Genomic DNA, 18,617 nt, shown 5'->3' on the forward strand with positions numbered 1-18,617 from the left:
AAAATAAATAAATAAATAATGTGCAGGTTTGAAGGGCTAAAAATTACCGTTGATTTTTTAAGTGTTTTTTTTGCTGGGCCTTTCGCACTTTCTTCCTCTCGGCTTACTTGATTAAATAACGTTTACAGATTAGACATATATATGTGTTTATATTATATATTTGAACATATTATTATTTAATGTTAACAAATGAAAATATAAATGCATATATTAATAAATGAATAAATAATTGCATTATTTCATATGTATATATAAATTAATGTAGCACTACCTAAAGGTGAAAAGGTGCCAAGTCAACTTTTTTTTTATACCCGAGCGCACTTGTGCACAAGGGTATATTAATTTTGTTCACATAACGGTTGTTTGTAACAGCCAAAACGAATCGAGATAGATATAGACAAATGTATACATAAATGATCAGGATGAAAAAAGAAATCGATTAAGCCATGTCTGTCTGTCCGTCCGTCTGTCCGTCTGTCCGTCTGTCCGTCTGTCCGTGTACACGATAACTCGAGTAAAAATTGAGATATCTCAACGAAATTTGGTATGTAGGTTTCCCTTAATCCAAGGTAGGTTGCTATTGAAAATGGGCGAAATCGGACTGTAACCACGCCCACTTCCCATATAACGGTAATTTCCAGAAATACGAAAACTGCGATATTTTAGTAACTACTGAAGATAAATCACTCAAAATTGGTATTTACAATAATTTTTTGACAAAAAATAAGAATATTATACATTTTTGGAAAATGGGCGTAGCCACGCCCACTTATGGTTACATGTGTATATCTTGGTAACCGCTGTACAAATTTCTACCAAACTTGGCACAGTTATCGGCCTTGGTACAGCATACAAAATCGCCGAAAATTTTTAAAATCGGACGATAACCACGCCCACATCCCATATAACGGTAATTTAGAGAAATACAAAATCTTCGATAAATCATTAAATATTGAAGCTAATTTATTCAAAATTGATGCTTGCAACAATTCTTTACCAAGAAATACGTTTGTGATAAATTTTTGGAAAATGGGCGTGGCACCGCCCACTTATGATCACATATATGTATCTCAGTAACCGTTCTACCAATTTGTACCAAACTCGGTGTGGTTATTGTGCTTGCCACATATAAGCAAACCGTTGAAAATTATTGAAATCGGACTAAAATAACGGCCGCTTCTCATATAACGGTAAATTTCAGAACTGCTTGAAACTTCAAAATCGAAATTTAAGGACTCTAATTTACTCCAAATTGATACGCCCCGGCTTACCATGTAGCCGTAGCTTTCGTTAAGGCGAAAAACATATATTTAATACGTGCGCCGGGTATTTAATGTTCGGCTCTGCCCGAACTTAGACTTTCTTACTTGTTTTAATTAGGGTTTGATGCAGAATGACAGATAATGTGAAACGACATTTTTTTTCGCCTCAACTGCTCGGTAGATTTATGAGCAGAGGTGGACACTACCACAAACAAGCGTGAGCTAAAAGTGAGAATGTGTTAATGTGCCTAATTCCCATGCAGCAATAAGGCGGTCAATTTTCCGTAAGGGTCTAGTACTTCACTGGTTAAAATTTGACTGGTCAGAATTGGACATTTGCCTGCATCGAAAATGTCAGCCTTCGACCAGTCTCCAAGGAACCGGACTAGAGATAGACGAAAAGTACAGTTTGGCAGTGACAGGGTGATGTTGTCTTGCAATTCAATCAAAAAAATTTAAAGAACCCCACCCTGTAAATGTCCCAATCGCTTGGTCTGGCCTTGATGCAAAGTAAACATTTGAACACACATTTACATGCGTGGCTGTAGCTCAGTGCGCAGAGAGGCTTGCCACTATTTATTAGCTTTCAAAAATGATAAAATTTATTTTTTTTGGTGTTTCCGAATTATGAAAAAGCATCTGCGAAGTGCAGAACGCAATCTTACTCCAACGAAAAAAATCTCCAAAATTGGACTAGTCCAGGACTATCTTACAGTCAGTGTTGATTGGACCGGACCTTTTCCAATGAACGCCAATGCTAAAAATGGCAGTTGAAACCATTGGCAGGGAAATTATAAGGGACTAGTGCTGGTAACTATCTGAGGGCTAACCTAGGGTGAGTCTGAATTGCTGCAGGGTCATTTTGCATGCTGTCGTGTTCTCATCGCTGCGCTCTCGCTTGTATACGTACACGCGACGCTTACGCTCTTTTAGCACCTGCTAACTCTCTGCCCATGCCTGTTTATGAGCATTGTGTGTGCGTGTATTTACGTCTTTGCAAAATGCCATGTCCTCTGATATAAAGAGTATGTACATACAAACATATGTATGCATAGATGTATACTAGGGGATCACTAAACGACTCGCTTCGTTTTGTGTTGTGAGCAGTGTTGCCAAACATGGGCTTTTCTTACCAAAACTGGTAGGTTTTTTTCCATTTGGTAGGTTGGTAGGCTTGATTGGATTTTGGTAGGTTTCGGGACAATGAGTAAAAGTTATTTGCGAAAAATAGAAAGTATGTACGTATCTCCAAATATTTTAGCAACCTTTTTTACACAAATATTTCACCGGTGCGTTCGTATAATGGCGGCCGCAAACATGTAAATATACCTGATTCCTATGTACAAACGTATACCTTATTATTGCCAATATGCAATACGGACATCCATATATCGTGACCTAAGGATGAAAAGGTGCCAAGTCCATTTTTACAATTTTTTCAGGAGAGACGAAAAATCGATGTAGTTTTGTATTACCTGGCATTCTGCATCAAAAACTAAACTTAAAAAAAAACAAGTAAGAAAGTCTAAGTTCGGGCGGAGCCGAACACTAAATACACGTCGCAAGTATTAAATATATGTTTTTTCACCTTTCCGAAAGCTACCGGTAGATGGTAAGCCGGGGTGTATCAATTTTGAGTAAATTAGCGTCCTTAAATTTCGAATTATTGAAGTTTCAAGCATTTCTGAAATTTACCGTTATATAAAAAGCGGCCGTACTTTTAGTCCTCTTTCAATAATTTTCAACGTTTTGCTTTTATTTGGCAAGCACAATAACCATACCGAGTTTGGTACAAATTGGTAGAACGGTTACCGACATATATATATGTGATCATAAGTAGGCGGCGCCACGCCCATTTTCCAAAATTTTATTGTAGAGGTATTTCTTGGTATAGAATTATTGCAAGCATCAATTTTGAATAAATTAGCTTTAATATTTACTGATTTATCGAAGATTTTGTATTTCTCTAAATTACCGTTATATGGGATGTGGGCGTGGTATGCTGTATCAAGGTCAACTACTGTGCCAAGTTTGGAAGAAATTGGTGCAGCGGTTACCAAGATATACACATGTAACCTTAAGTGGGAGTGGCTACGCCCATTTTCCAAAAATTTATAATATTATTATTTTTCGTCTGAAAATTATTACAAATATCAATTTTGAGTGAATTATCTTCAGTAGTTACTAAAATATCGCAGTTTTCGTATTTCTGGAAATTACCGTTATATGGGACGTGGGCGTGGTTACTGTCCGATTTCGCCCATTTTCAACACCAACCTACCTTGGATTAACAGAAACCTACGCACCAAATTTCGTTGAGATATCTCAATTTTTTCTCGAGTTATCGTGTACACGGACAGACGGACGGACAGACAGACATGGCTTAATCGATTTCTCTATTCATTCTGAGCATATATGTATACATTTGTCTATATCTATCTCGATTCGTTTTGGCTGTTACAAACAACCGTTATGTGAACAAAATTAATATACCCTTGTGCACAAGTGCGCTCGTGTATAAAAATGGAGTTGGCAACTTTTCACCTTTAGGTAGCGATATAATTTATGGCGTACTTGGACCAAGATTCCAGAAAAGTCTGCCAATGGGCTCGCACTCAACCATATTTCAGGCCGAAGTCTTCACAATCGAAGTCTGTGTTCGCGAATATCATCGTAGAAGGCAAATGAGGCCAGAATAAATATTATGTCGGACACCCAGGCAGCGTTAAAGGCCTTAGAGTCTTTTAAAACTGCAACAGGGCTTGTAAAGTCTTGAACCACCTGTTAGCCCACAATAGCGTCCCCATGAAGGGTTTGAAGGCAACGAAAGGGCTGACTTTCTCGCAAAGCGTGACGCCCAAATGAGTTTGCATGGTCCCTAGCCTTTCTGCAGACCTGCTTAGGTGCTAGCTGGGAATAATCTGAAATTGCTGCCTACTGGCGGAAGTCAAAGGGAATAAGACAATCAAAGATATGCATAACTCTTTCCAGCAGTAACTCCAAAAGATACCTTGAACTTAGAACTCTTGCTGGCAACCTGATAGCACACTGCATGTTAACGTACGGTTTTGATTAAATGGGTCTCGCTATAGGGTTTGTCGGCTGGTGAAAGAAACCCCAGAGTATATTCTATGTGCCTGTCCACGAAGCATGAATCGTAGATTGATACACCTTGGAGAACGATTGCCTTCTCCATCTAAAATTTGGAACATGGCCTCATCCAAAGTGCTGAGCTTTTTAAATAGCCTAAGGTTGGAGTGATTACAATTTTGATTTAGCACAATATATCTTCTTAGGTCGCAGAGCGGGTATCTTCGACGTAATAATAATAATATCGTCACTAGACACGAATAAAGAGCTCGGAAAAACTCTTTGGGGAGTTCTGGGGAATACTGTTGAACTCGAAAATATAGTTGACCGCGGACGTAAGTTTATGGGTCTTTCTTCGCTGTCAAAGAGGTTACCGCGGCTTTATTTGCCGTCACCTATGTTAAGAGTCTTTCTTCGCCGAAATTTTTTTTACGCCTACTTTTTCGCTATCAACTTTTGAGCTCGCGTCTTTATTCGTATCTAGTGACGATATGTATATATGTGTAAAGAGACATATGTACATATGGATAAGTCTGTACAGTAAAATTAATCGTTATACGCAGTTAATTTGTTTTTATTAATCTAGTTGTGTTTTAGTTTTACTAGTTTATGTTAACTATGTTTTTAAAAAATTTGAAATTGAAAACAAATTTTAAAACTCAAAAAAATGTTTGGTAGGTTTTGGTTGGTTATGGTAGGAAATTTTGGTAGGAAAATAAAAATTTGTCGCAGGGGCAGTGGCAGTGACAGTTTTTAAAATCAGCTGTTACTGCTAATATTAGCAGTCACTGCCGCAGAAAACAGAATACGCCGTTGTCAGTGACTACTTTTTTTGACATTCCCTTTAGTTTATTTAAATTTTTGTTGTCGCCTTTTAGGCTTCAGTGACATCAACAGAAGTTGGCTGCGTTTCATTTATGTCAAATTCAGCATGCGGAGTTTGCTGCGATGAAAGCAGTGGCAGTGAATTTAGAATTTGGGCTAAACTGAGCAGTACTGCTAGCTGCCACTGCTGCATTGTGAGTCGCTCCATTGGACACCACACTTTCTAAAAAACAGTTGATTTCGAAAACTGCCGCTGCCACTGCCACTGTGTTATTATATTTTGGGCTTAACTTTATGTTTCGTTTGTTTCCCTATTTCCCTGCATTCAATTGTTTTGTTTGCGTTAGCTATCGCGAGTAAAGTTACTGCTCGCAAAATGTTTCCGAGTGATTTGAATCGGTTGTGTTTCGTTACCTTCTATTAGCTAAACTAAACGATACCGATACGTTTGCTATTGTTTGTTTTCGTTCTCTGAATATATAATTACGGTGACCATATTTATGGGAGCCGAATACGGGACAAAATTTAAGTTTGTGAATTTATTCAACAAAAACTTACAGATCTTAAAGTCCAAGATCCTAGATTTATAAACCCTGAAACAGCATCCTTATAGTAACATTTCAAATTTGTGGGATATTTTTCTCGAGATTTTCAGCCCGCGAAATTTGTTAAAAAATTCGTTAAATTTTAGTATTATAAAGTGAAATATTGATATCTGTAAGACTTTTTTTGGCAATTCTTTTGTTGACGGTGTAACGCAGTTTTTCATACAAATTAAGCATCTATGTTCAACAATTTTTTTAAAAGGTAAGCAAATGAGCATCTCTTTCCACTTGCACTTTATTATACTCGAATTTAATGAACTACAAAACTGCTAACCAAATCTTTTTTCTAAAGATTCTAATTAAAAAGTTTGAAATTTTGGTGAAACATTGCAGAATTAATTTTTACAGTTTTTTGCACAAAGACGGAAACTTGGATTTATATGGTTTTTATTAGACAAAGAGCTTTACTTTCATAAAAAAATAATAAACATTATTAAACTAAAGAAAAATGGCCAAACCTTGCTAAAAAGTCGGGTTCTGATTTATATTTTGGTCACTGTATGTATTCCTCGATTCTAATCACAGGCATTCAGATTAGAAAATAATAGCTGTTTATGGAGAAAATTACGATCATATACCAACATCACTTAAAACTGGTTCATAGGCATGCCATTTTAATGAGCTGTAAAGGCGTCAAAATACGTAATACAGAATACGGGACAAATACAGGATATTAAAAGAAATACAGAACATTTGGCGTCCCGTATAAAATAAATAAATTACCAGGACAATGGGTCAAAAAAGACCCAGGATGGTCACCGTATATATAATGCATTTTTCAAATTGAGGTGTAAATTTTTTTTTTTCGTTTTTCAAACAGTGGAATCGTGTTCCTCGTCTATAATCTATAATGATAGTATAATAAAAAATACAAAAAATGTTTTTTTTTTTTAATAGATATACCTTGGATTTTGCATGTTTTTTTCAAAGAACACTATTTTTGACCAATTTTTTTAAGGTCAAGGAGTGATTGTGGCTCAATGACAATATTTTTCCTTGAAAGGCTATTACATTAGCTTTCACAGTCATTTTTTTTCATATCAAAATATTGCTTCTGTCGAATGCGCTACGATTAATTGGCATGAAGTGTTAAAAAAGCACACTGTGTGCCGTCGAGTTAGCTCGAATATCTTATTTTTCAGTCGAGAAATGTAATTTTGAAATTTTAAAATTACTGCGGTGTATTTTTCTCAAAAACATATGAAATATAAAAATATAAAAATATAATTAATTTATAAACTATATATTATAATAAAATAAAATGTCTATCATACTTGGGCGTACAAAATTTTTGATTCGTATCCTTACTAATATTATAAATCCGAAAGTGAGTTTGTTTGTTTGCTACGCTTTCACGCTTTAACTATTCAACCGATGATCATGAAGTTTTGTACACTGCTGTTATTTAGCCCAACTTAAAATATAGAATGCGTTTAATCTCGATTAGGCAAGAGGACGTGGCACCTCCCATACAAACGGAATTTTTCATACTGTATTTCTCAGGAAATATTTTCGGTAGATTACTGAAACTTGGTATGGAGATATATAAAATCATTCTCTACTTCTCTCTCGCTATTTATTTGAAAATTTTATTAAAACTAGTAATTTTTAGCAAAAAAAAAACCGACTTCAACTCCCATATAAAAAATATATATATATATATATACCTCATGATCCGCTGATCGGATCTTAACCAGATTAGTATGGGACCACCTCTGGGACACTACCTTTCCGATGCAATTATCGAAATCGGTTGACGTGGTCCAAAGTTATGCGGTAACATACATAAAAAACAAAAAAAAAAAAAAAAAAAAAAATATTCCGACGGACTGATAACCTCCCCCTTTTTTGGAAGTCGGTTAAAAATGAAAGTCAATAGGCTTAAAAAAGCTGTAGTTTAATATGTTTTTAAAAGGGTTGCCACCTGTTTGAAAATTAAAATTTAAATTAACTATACGCAAGCCTGGTGTCTCCGAATAAAGCTTTAAGGCATAACAATACAGGGAAAAATCACATACATTGGGCCAATCGTAACACAAAAATTCGATATACTCAATGGTGCAACAGGTTTATTTACATTCACGGCACCTTTTCTAACTTGGCGATTATTCGTAATGACTCCAGCGCCACGTGGCAGCTCTTTTTTGCAATAGTACTGCCTTTACCGTTACCAATACATATTTTGAATATTGGACAAAGTGGATGATCAATAAGATTTTTTGTAATAACTTAACTCCAGGGCCAACTAGCGGGTGAATTTGTGAATCTACACTATCCAGAGAGTTGCTCAAAAACTTTCACTCACAACATACCTACAGATGAATTATATATACGTTTGTACGCCCTCTTCCATCTTCTTCCAGACTTGGCACAGTTGTTGGACCATATAACGGTAATTTAGAGATATACGAAATATTCGATAAATTAGTAAATATTAAAGCTAATTTATTCCAAATTGATGCGGCAACAATTCTTTACCAAGAAATAAATTTATGATAAAATTTGAAAAGTGGGCGTGGCACCGCCAACTTATGATCACATATATGTATCTCGGAAACCGTTGTACCAATTTGTACCAAACTCGGTACGGTTATTTTGCTTGCCATATAAAAGCAAAACGTTGACAATTATTGAAATCGGAATAAAATTACGGCCGCTTTTCATATAACGGTAAATTTCAGAAATGCTTGAAACTTCAATATTTCGAAATTTAAGGACGCTAATTTACTCAAATTTTATACTAACAACAATCCCTTGAAAATGAGTAACATTATTTGGAATTTTGGAAAATAGGCGTGATACTGCCCACATATGACTATATAAGTTTACCTCATTATGTCTAACTGGACGTTCTATCGAAGATGTTTAAAATAGGGGTAAAACCACCCCGGCTTACCATGTAGCGGTAGTTTTCGGAAAGGTGGAAAACATATATTTAATGCTTGCGCCGGGTATTTAATGTTCGGCTCCGCCTGAACTTAGACTTTCTTACTTGTTCTTGTATGCATTACTTCGGTTTTGAGTCGAAACTGTGCTTGTATGCATTACTTCGTTTTTCTCATATGCATTATTTCGGTTTCCAACCGAAACTGTGCATATGTATATGCATTACTTGGGGTTTTTTCGTATGCGTTATTTGGTTTTTTTTGATATGCATTGATATTTGATATTTCAGGGTGTCGTGCAGGTCATTTTAGATAATAACACTGACCAAGATCGTGGATCACGGAGAACATGCATAACTAGCCTGAACATCATCTACCTCGTCGTCGGTAATGCAGTCACTATACTAATTTAGATAGGACCCCAATTTGAAGTTGAAAGAGAACTTGGTTCGGTGCCAACTCCGAGAAATTCTTAAAACCATGTTCTTTTTTATTGTTTATTATCTAAATATTTTATTTTTTTTCATTATTGTTTTTATGTTATTTCAAATACATAATTATTTCAAGTTAATTTATTTAATTTTTCAGAGTTCAATTTTATTAAAAAAGACTACAACGACTATAATTGTATGTAAACAAGTAATACTTGAAGCTAGGGATGCAGAAAAAATATCGATGCATCGGAAACATTGATGTTTGCTATTCGATGCATCGAATAAAACCGATGTTTTGGACCATCCGATATATATCGATATATCGATGTATTTTTTTTTCGATGCATCGACTTTTGTGTGCAATGGACACTGTACGTATTAAAATTATTTTGTATGCTTCCAAACTCTTCGCTCTAGTAACTATTCTAAATGTGGAAATTTCACCATTTAAATACTATTAGAATATACATTCTATTACAATCTTTTGAAAGCCGGAGATCTGTTCTTTCTTTAACCTTTACATATAATGTTATTCAAGGTGTCGTCGATTGTCCCTATCTCTTGGAACGGATAAGCTTCAATGTACCCAGGCGCAATCTTCGAGTCTTATCCATTTTACTTAGCAAAAGTCGAGACAAGATTTGCCGGTAATGCTCCCTTGACGAGATCTATGCGAGAACTTAATATATTTTCGGAAAGTATTATAATTGATTTCGCTATGACGAAACAATCTTTTTTAAATCTCCACAATACTTTGTAATGTTAATATTGTACTAGCATTAGCAAACCTATTCATCTACTAGTCTGTAAGAAATATTGTTTCAATAAATAAATAAATAAATAAATATTACAGAAAAGGTTATTAGTAGAAACGTTTATCGCCAAACAACCCTCTACAAAATGATATTAATTGATATGATATTGACACTCTAAGACCCTTTGCAAATTTGGGCAGATTTTAAACAGCAATTTCAAAAATTGTTTCACATAGTTTATAAACATAGTGAAGTAATATAAAGTGATGTACGCTTATTTAAAAGCAAGATTTGAGTTTGTCATTTTCGTTTTTTTCAATTCTTGCTTTGACCTTTGGTTTTTTTTGCACACCTCTGCCCGATTTCGGCTTAGGTCCTCATCCTGAGGGACTGAAAACATCAGGGCCCGAATCGCGGCAGTCGTGAGCGAGCGAAATTGTACAAAATTCGTGGTTTTCAGATCGCGGCAGTCGCTATCGAGTACACTCGTTCGAAATTCCAAATTTTGACATGCGGTAGCGAGTACTCGTTCGCACAAGGCGAACGAAATGTCATTCGATAGCTAATTATCAATCGAACAGCAAGCGGTTGAACAAAATATTATTTTTGAATTATCGGTTTATAATAAAAAGAGATAAAATGTAAGTTACTTTTTCTTTTATTGATTCTATTATAAACATAACTAATGATTTTAGGACAAATGTGAACAAAATTAATATGCGCCAAAAAAACTTGATGACGGATTCCATGCTGCAGCATCAAGACCTAGCCAAAAACCTCTTGCCTAATTGTGGGCAGGGAAAAGCTGCTGCAAATAGGATGTGGGATGCGTTGACGGTCAAACTTAACGCAGCCGGCCCGCCGGTGAAAGATGCTAAGTCTTGGAGGAAGGTAAGTAATATTTGTGTTTTCACTACTAGTAAAGTGGACTGTCATATAAAAGTAAACACTTAAATACAAAAATAGGTATTTGCTGATCAAAAGCATAACATTAAAAAAAGATGTCTTTCAACAAAGCTTCGAAGCAAAGGACTGGGGGTGGTCCGTATGAAGAAAAGCTCCTAACTGCAGCGGAAGAGCAACTCCTGCAAGCTACCGGCATAGATGTTGCGGTAGAAGGACTCTCAACCGAACAATCGTTTGGGAATGCAGTGTCAGTGATGGAGGAAGAGGAAGTAGATGAGCTGATAGACGAGTTAATTGCTAGCGGCGAGGAAGAAGAGGAGCCGACACCATCCAACAGTTGTAGTACTACAAAATCTTTTAAAACGAAGCCCTCTGCTGATAGCGAAAAACTTGCTCTTTTAAAAACAAACGTGAAAGCATACGAAGAATCGCAAGCCAGCATAGGTATAAATCTTGACAAATTAATCGCTTTGAAGAAGAGATCGCTGCAAATAAAAGAAGAGAGACATAAATCAGACATGGAGATTAAAGCAGTAGAGTTACAAATTAAAACTCTTGAGCTAGATGCTTTAAAGAGAAGAGTACCAAAATGAGTATTAAATGAGAGTTATTTTAAGTTCCTGTTTTTCGTAATGTGTGTATAATGAATTCTATTTTTAGTTCATATTTTTTGTATGTGTATATAATGAAAATTATATTTTAAGTTCCTATTTTTATATGAATAAAAAGACTGAATTTTATTTTAAGTTCCTATTTTAATAAGAAAAAAAATTTTATTAAAAGGAAATGGATTAAACTGTCGAACGAGTGTTTATTTTTCAACGACATTATGTGATTTCTTATTTTATGCCCAATTTTGTTTAATTGGGTTTCACTTCCTGTATCTATTTCAGTATCATCATCAATAAAAAAAATAGCTACAGTATGACGGACTTTTAAATTTATGCAAATGTTATACAACGCTGCACATACATTGCCAAATTGCGCCATCTTTTCAGGGGTGTAACGAATTCTTTTATCATTACTGAGAATTTTCCATCGGCCCTTCAAAATACCAATGGTGCGTTCAACAATGCAACGTGCTTTCGAATGAATTTCATTGAACCGCGCTTGACTGGAACCATCTACGGGGTTTCTGAATGGTGTCAAACACCATGGCTCCAAAGGGTAACCTGAGTCTGCTGTTAATTGAGAAAATACATACATATAGAAGACTATATTTAAGTATTTGTATAAGTGCATATATAACCTAAAAGCCAGACATTTTTAAAATGATTTCGACTGTATTCATCCTCTAAAAATTTCCTCTGCGCTGAATGTTTCCACACAAATGAATCATGTGCTGCTCCACCATATTTCGAGCCAATAGCCAAAATTCTATACTCGTAATCACAAATGTGGAAATGTACATTCATATTCATAAGTTTTTCATTTATACATACACATGTATAAATGCATATTATGTATAAATGTGTACATCCATATGTATGTGCAACTTACTATCATTGAATTGAGGCTGTGGTATCCTTTCCGATTATAAAACAAATGCTCATTCTCAGTTGGTTTTTGAAGACCAAAATTTGTGCCATCAATACAACCGATCACCGTAAATGTAGTTGTAGTTATTAGTACGAAATTGTTAATGATAACGCAATCGGTAAACTTGCCTCCTGGAATTTTATATTTCTGAACAAATGACTCCGTTCACTGAGAAAGGCGGTCTGACGAAAACTTAATGAACTGTGGGCACAGTTTAGTTTCCATTTCTTTAACTACGTTCGCTATAATTTTAGAAACTGTGCTTTGGCATACCCCGATCAAAAAGTCGTTTCCAACTAAGTGCTGGTAGCCTGAAGCAGTGGTGGCACCGCGGTTGATAAATGCCCTTGAAATTTTATTTCCGACAGGACGAGACTAAATGCATCTTTAGAGAGTCTAAAGCGCTTCCTGAATCTGTAAGTGATTTATAAATTTTATTTAAATGTTATAAAACTTCATTTTCTTACGCTGCGTCAGATAAAGCCATAGGATTGCTTTTATCGCGAATCCTGCACCTTATGGCCACTTGGTGATGCTCCTTGTCTGAATCCGATGAGCTTGTATAAAAAAATACCCGGGGTACATTTTAGCGCCTGCAAAAACCAAATTTCATACATTTCTTTAAGAATATATCGTACATTTGAATACTTACGTTGGATTTCAATTCAAATACTTTTATTGTTTTGTTTTGTTTTCGCATTTCAGGCTATTTGTAAATGTCATTCAGAGAAACGTCAGGGATGTTATTGCATAACATTTCTATTCGCTTCGTTTCGAATGCGGCGATCCGGCTACTCGACACGTCACGTAATTTTCCTCGATGCGATTGCTCGCATGCTCACGACTGCCGCGATTCGGGCCCAGTACTGCAACGTTATGTGTGCTTTTGCACAAGCGGAAAGAATTTCTTGGGATTTTTTTTTATTTTTTTCTCAAATCAAAAAAACTTCATAAGTTCTCTTTTAAAAGGATTAACATAAAAGTCAAATGAAAGAAGAAATTATGATAATAAATTACCAAATAAGTGTACCGAAATAGAATCGTTGGGTGGCACACTTTATATTATTTTACTATGCTGATGGTCGTCATTTCAGTACCTTCCGAAAACATTTTTCGAAAGCTTATCAGAAGACCAAATAAAACTAGGATTTGTAACTATTTAAATCAATAAATACATTTCACTGTGAGTTAGTACTTCAACATTTATCGAAACTGTTGATATTTTCATTCGATGCATCGAAAATATCGATGTTTTTATACGATACATCGATATGAATCGATGCTATATTTCGATGCATCAAATGGAAAAAAACATCGATGTATTTTTTTGACTTGCATCCCTACTTGAAGCATCTAAAAATAAATTCCTGGTCGTGGGATTCGAACCGAGCTTAGTCTGCAATACTGCGGTCTGTCGGAGTACAATTTTGGTCAGATGAACTGCGCCGTTAATCGGAATTAACGTTAACGTCTGTCTATACTATAACACTTGCGTTACAGTCGTTTAAAACTCTTTAACAAAAACAAACATTAAAGCACAATAAAACAAGGCACTGCAACATTAACAAAAGTGAATATTTCGTAGGCTACAACGGCACCAATAACGGTGGGTAGCGGGTGGCGTACAATTGTCAATAAGGCAGTGGGCGATACCGAGTGCCTATAACTAAGTAGCTGACAGATTCTCGCTGCCGCTGAGACTTTTGAGCTTGTGCCGATGTGCTGGTGCATCTGCTTATGAGAGGTAGGGGTTGTTGGGAGGTTGGTGTGTAGTGTAATTATTGAGCAACTATGTACTTGCTGACTTTGCGTCGTTTCGCTGTTTGCCGCTTTGTCGACAGCGACGACCCCTTTGATGTTGACCGCCATACGCGGCAACATCAAAGCAATTTAATATTGTTGCGTTATTTGCTATTATTGTTTTATATATTTTCTTTGTTTTGTTCGTGTTTTGTAGCTGTTGTTACTGTTTTCTGTGCTCTCTGAATATTTGGTTTGTTGTTGTGTTTATTTTTTCACTTTTTTTTTTTTTTGAGTATATTTTTGCTGCCAAGTGTATGCATGCATGGAAGGGGAGCGAGCGACAATATTTATTTCTGCTAACCGGCACACAGCATTTTGCATGTGGACAAAACTACATATATGTATGTATATAAGACCTACAAGTTACATGATTGTACAAATGTATGTACTTGCTGCGATGTAAACCTAAGTACTGCATATTTACATTTACAGCGTGTGCATAAAAATAAGTACAATGTAATCCACTTATAATGGACTCGCGTCTATAAATTTCAGATCCAGCTCCATCATATATGTAGAAAAAATAGGTTATAATTACGGTGACCAGATTTCTGTGGCCAAAAATCGGGACATTTCTAAAGCATTGTAAAAAAATATACAATTTTGCTTTTAGAATAAAAAGACATAACATCTTTTAATACAGTTTTATTTAAAACAAAACAAAGAGAAGAAAAAATGATCGCAAAAATGTATACACACAATATATATCTACATAAAAAGTCGACGAATTTTAACAAATGTTGATCAAAATTTTAAACATTTTGATCACATTTTCCAAAATATTTTTGACTATGAAATTTTGTAGCGCATTCAATTTTAGTATAATAAAGTGCAAGTTTGAAGTAGCTTGGACCTACAAAGTATTTTAAACAATTTTTTGTATGGAGAAAATGAGCAACACCTTCCACAAAAAAACAACCACAAATCAACGGTCTTCATAATGTTTCTCAGAAATCGAATTAAAAAGCTCAAAATGTTGATGAAACCTTGTCGAATTTTGCTAATTTTTGTACAAAGTTTGAAATTTGGACTTATATTGTCTTTACAGATAACGAGCTTCACTTTCATAAAAAAATAATAAACATTAAATAATCGAAAGGGAAATAGCCAAAGAATTCTAAAATATTTATTCCCTATTTATGTTCTCGCCACTGTATCTACAGCCTATATTTTTTATATCCATTATTTTTTGAGGGAATCAATATCTATTGTTTTCTATAATTTCACTAAATTCAAGTAAGAATCGTTTCATTAAAAGAAACTTAACAAACAATTATAAAAACTTTTAAAAAAAATTTACAAGAATGATAGACTGGAATAAAGCGAGAGTACCAGTTTGACAGAATAAAAAATAACCAAAGATCATAGAAAATAAGGATGCTGGCTATGTTTATGGGTCGCTTATATTCTATGTCCTTTGTGATAACGAAAATGCTGCCACGTTTCTACGACAAACTGTTTTTGGCCCAGAGAACAGGGAGACTCTTTTAAATTAATAGAGAAAACACTGAAAATCGGGACTTAATCGGTACAAATATGAAAAACCGGGACACTTATACGTCCCGGCTTTAAAAAAATATTAAGCGGGACAATTTTCTCAAATTCGTACTGTCCCGCCAAAATCGCAACGAGTGGTCACCGTAGTTATAATGAACTCTGCTTATAATGGACAAGAAATCGCTATTTGGCTCATTATTACCGGAGCTGTTATGAATTAAATTAAGGTAAGCTTTGCAGTTGGTAGCTAGCAAACAGGTTCTGCAGCAGAAAATGGCGATTATAATAAACAAAGTTCGGTGATTCCCGGAATTCAATCCAGAACGGCAACCAGCTTCTTCGGCAGAATTGATGGTTGCGGTTAACTGTATTTTCAGCAAAAAGGAGAATATTTCGGCCACAATTGGTTTACTTTATATTCTGGTAAGATGAGATAAACGAGTACAGTTGTACAGTTTTACTCAGTCCCGAGAGTCCATTATAACCGGATTTCACTTAAGTTGGCTTTGTATGAATGTAGATATGGCCGATTATTTGACTGGCATTTTTTTATTAATGAATCAATTGTCCATTAAATAACAGAAAACCACCTGGGTTTTTTAGGTGATATGATTAGCCATAGTAAAATCTACAGTGACGAGCAAAACTGTAACATGGTTTAACACTTTTTGTTTCAGCCACCGCTATATTTCCAAGTTCTAACGACTTTCATCCTTTTGTTGAATATTCTTGTTGGTACACCCCAACTCCCTCTCTCATAATGATTTGAAGTCAATACAACAACAATAAAAAAACCAGCAGACAAAAATGTAAATTAAGGCAGATGTTACAATTTTGCACTCACTCTTAGTTTTGCATTTGACAGTTAAATTTTACTTAGTTGGAAGTCAGATGACTTTTTTCTATATTGTATTTTATTGAAGAAGTGATCACCAGTAAATAACATAGTTAATCAGGAACCATAAATGTAAATAATAGATTTACTGCGGAAAGGCGGAACCGCACGAAAAGTGGCAAACAATTTTGGAATTTGCTACTTAAAAATGTTAAGACTTAGAAAACATATAGCCTAAAGTGTTCCCAAGGACAAAGGAAGTCTGTTAAAAAATATTACGGTACGATATCTTGTGAACTTAGCAGCAAGTAGCGATGCAGCTACTATTACAGAACCGCTTAAGGTATTAAACTTTAATGCAAATCAGTAGACAGCGAGGCGAAGAATTGCCAAATTGAGCGCAAAGGCATCATAAAGAAGAGAAAATCAAATTTGATCATAATACATGTGCGAGTGTGGCAGCATTTCGCTGCATCGTACGAAAACATATTTTTAAGTTTCAATTGAAGGTTATTTGGTCTGACAAGACTAAATTAATCGCTTTCAATCAGATGGCCGGGCATGGTATTGGATCAAAGACCCAAATTAAGCCTAAGCGCATCATGTACTGCAAACTCTGAATCACAGTGGTAGGATCTTAATTGTTTGGGGTTGTATTTCAAAAACTTTGTTGGTCCGTTAGTACGCATTATGCGTACGGAACAGTATCTGTTCATATTTCAACAAAATTTGCAAGATGTAGTCGAAAAATGAGAGTTTCTGCTGAAAAATCACCCAAAACATACTGCATATGTTCGCAAAGACTGGATACAAAAGCAAAAATTTGCTAATTTGAAATGACCTCCACAAACCGCGGACATGAATCTCATCGAATTTGCGAAATCAACTGAAAGCACATCTTAATAAGTATCAAAGCCCGTAAAATCGAGTACATGAGCTGTGAAAGCAAACTAAGGATATACCTCCAGAATTTTTACAAAGATATAGAATAAGGTATGCCAAATCACATCCAGGAACTGAAACAGGCAAAAGAGTACTGAACATTGTGTTAGTAGTTCTTTTTTTCGTGAAAATTGTTAAAAAGCTCTTAAAAATATATGAGTGCAAAAGTGTAACATCTGCCTTAATTTACATTTTTGTCTGCTGGTTTTTTATTGTTGTTGTATTGACTTCAAATCATTATGAGAGAGGGAGTAGGGATGTCCCAACAAGAATATACAGCAAAAGTATGAAAGTCGTTAGAACTTGGAAATATAGCGGTGGCTGAAACAAAAAGTGTTAAACCATGTTACAGTTTTGCTCGTCACTGTATGTTTCTGAAAAAAAGGGTTTAATAATTTCTTTGGTATCAGAGCTATGGGCATTCGGTTATGCACTGGTCACGTTACACTATTTGGATGTTCAATGATCGGTCAGAAAGTTTGAAATTTCTGCGAAAAGGGTGAACGAATATTTCTAGTTTTTCAGTATGTCATCTTCAATGAATGTAGGAGGACATCTGCATACCCAATTGTTCTTAATTTTAGGTTTTTGAAAGTTTTTGTTTATACAATTTGGGCGCTTTGGTATGGTATAACCCACAGGTTTTGCTCATCCATGTCTTTTTTACATTCCTGTGCTGTCATCATAAACAAATGTTTTAGTTAAAATTGAAAACCTTCTATGGAAGAGTTAAAAAATATAATTCGACTATAATTAAAATTTCTAACCAGGTCAAAAATTTTCCTACAGTAGGCTAATATTCATAGTATCGCAAATAATATTCATTTAATGTTATTGTGGCTTGTTAACATTTTATTTTTAATATTTTTATTGAGCTTCGTACCACGATTGTTTCTTAGGAAAAATTGAAAAAGCAACAAAGTCTAAGCGGTAGAAGTTATAGCACTATTTCGGAGATCACCACATCTCCTCATCAGACTTCTTTTTCTAGACTTCAGCAGGGATCGAACCTGCGAATTCGATGTTCAAAGTCAGAAGCGTTAACCACTGAGCTATGTACATCCCGTAAACTCTTGTTGCTAATTCATTTTCCTTATTCAACCAACTACTATCAAGTGCAGCTGATTTGCCGCTATTTAAACTCGACAGCGTGGTTGTTGTTGTCAATTCTATACATCCATTTGCTTATTTCCTTTTTTGTATAGTTTCAGGCAGGCTCTTCCTAAACTATGTATTTGT

The 18,617-nt window shown here is 35.2% G+C and overlaps 1 protein-coding gene across 1 annotated transcript in view; it reads left to right on the forward strand.

Moving 5' to 3' along the window:
- Positions 1–18,617, forward strand: part of LOC118745625 (protein pangolin, isoforms A/H/I/S-like) — a gene marked incomplete at its 3' end in the record, with an annotated part of 680,824 nt that overhangs the window by 394,677 nt on the left and 267,530 nt on the right.

This window comes from Rhagoletis pomonella, unplaced genomic scaffold, assembly GCF_013731165.1.
Source record: "Rhagoletis pomonella isolate Grant_MI unplaced genomic scaffold, Rhpom_1.0 Rhpom_scaffold_00009, whole genome shotgun sequence".
In the NCBI taxonomy this organism is placed as follows: domain Eukaryota; kingdom Metazoa; phylum Arthropoda; class Insecta; order Diptera; family Tephritidae; genus Rhagoletis; species Rhagoletis pomonella.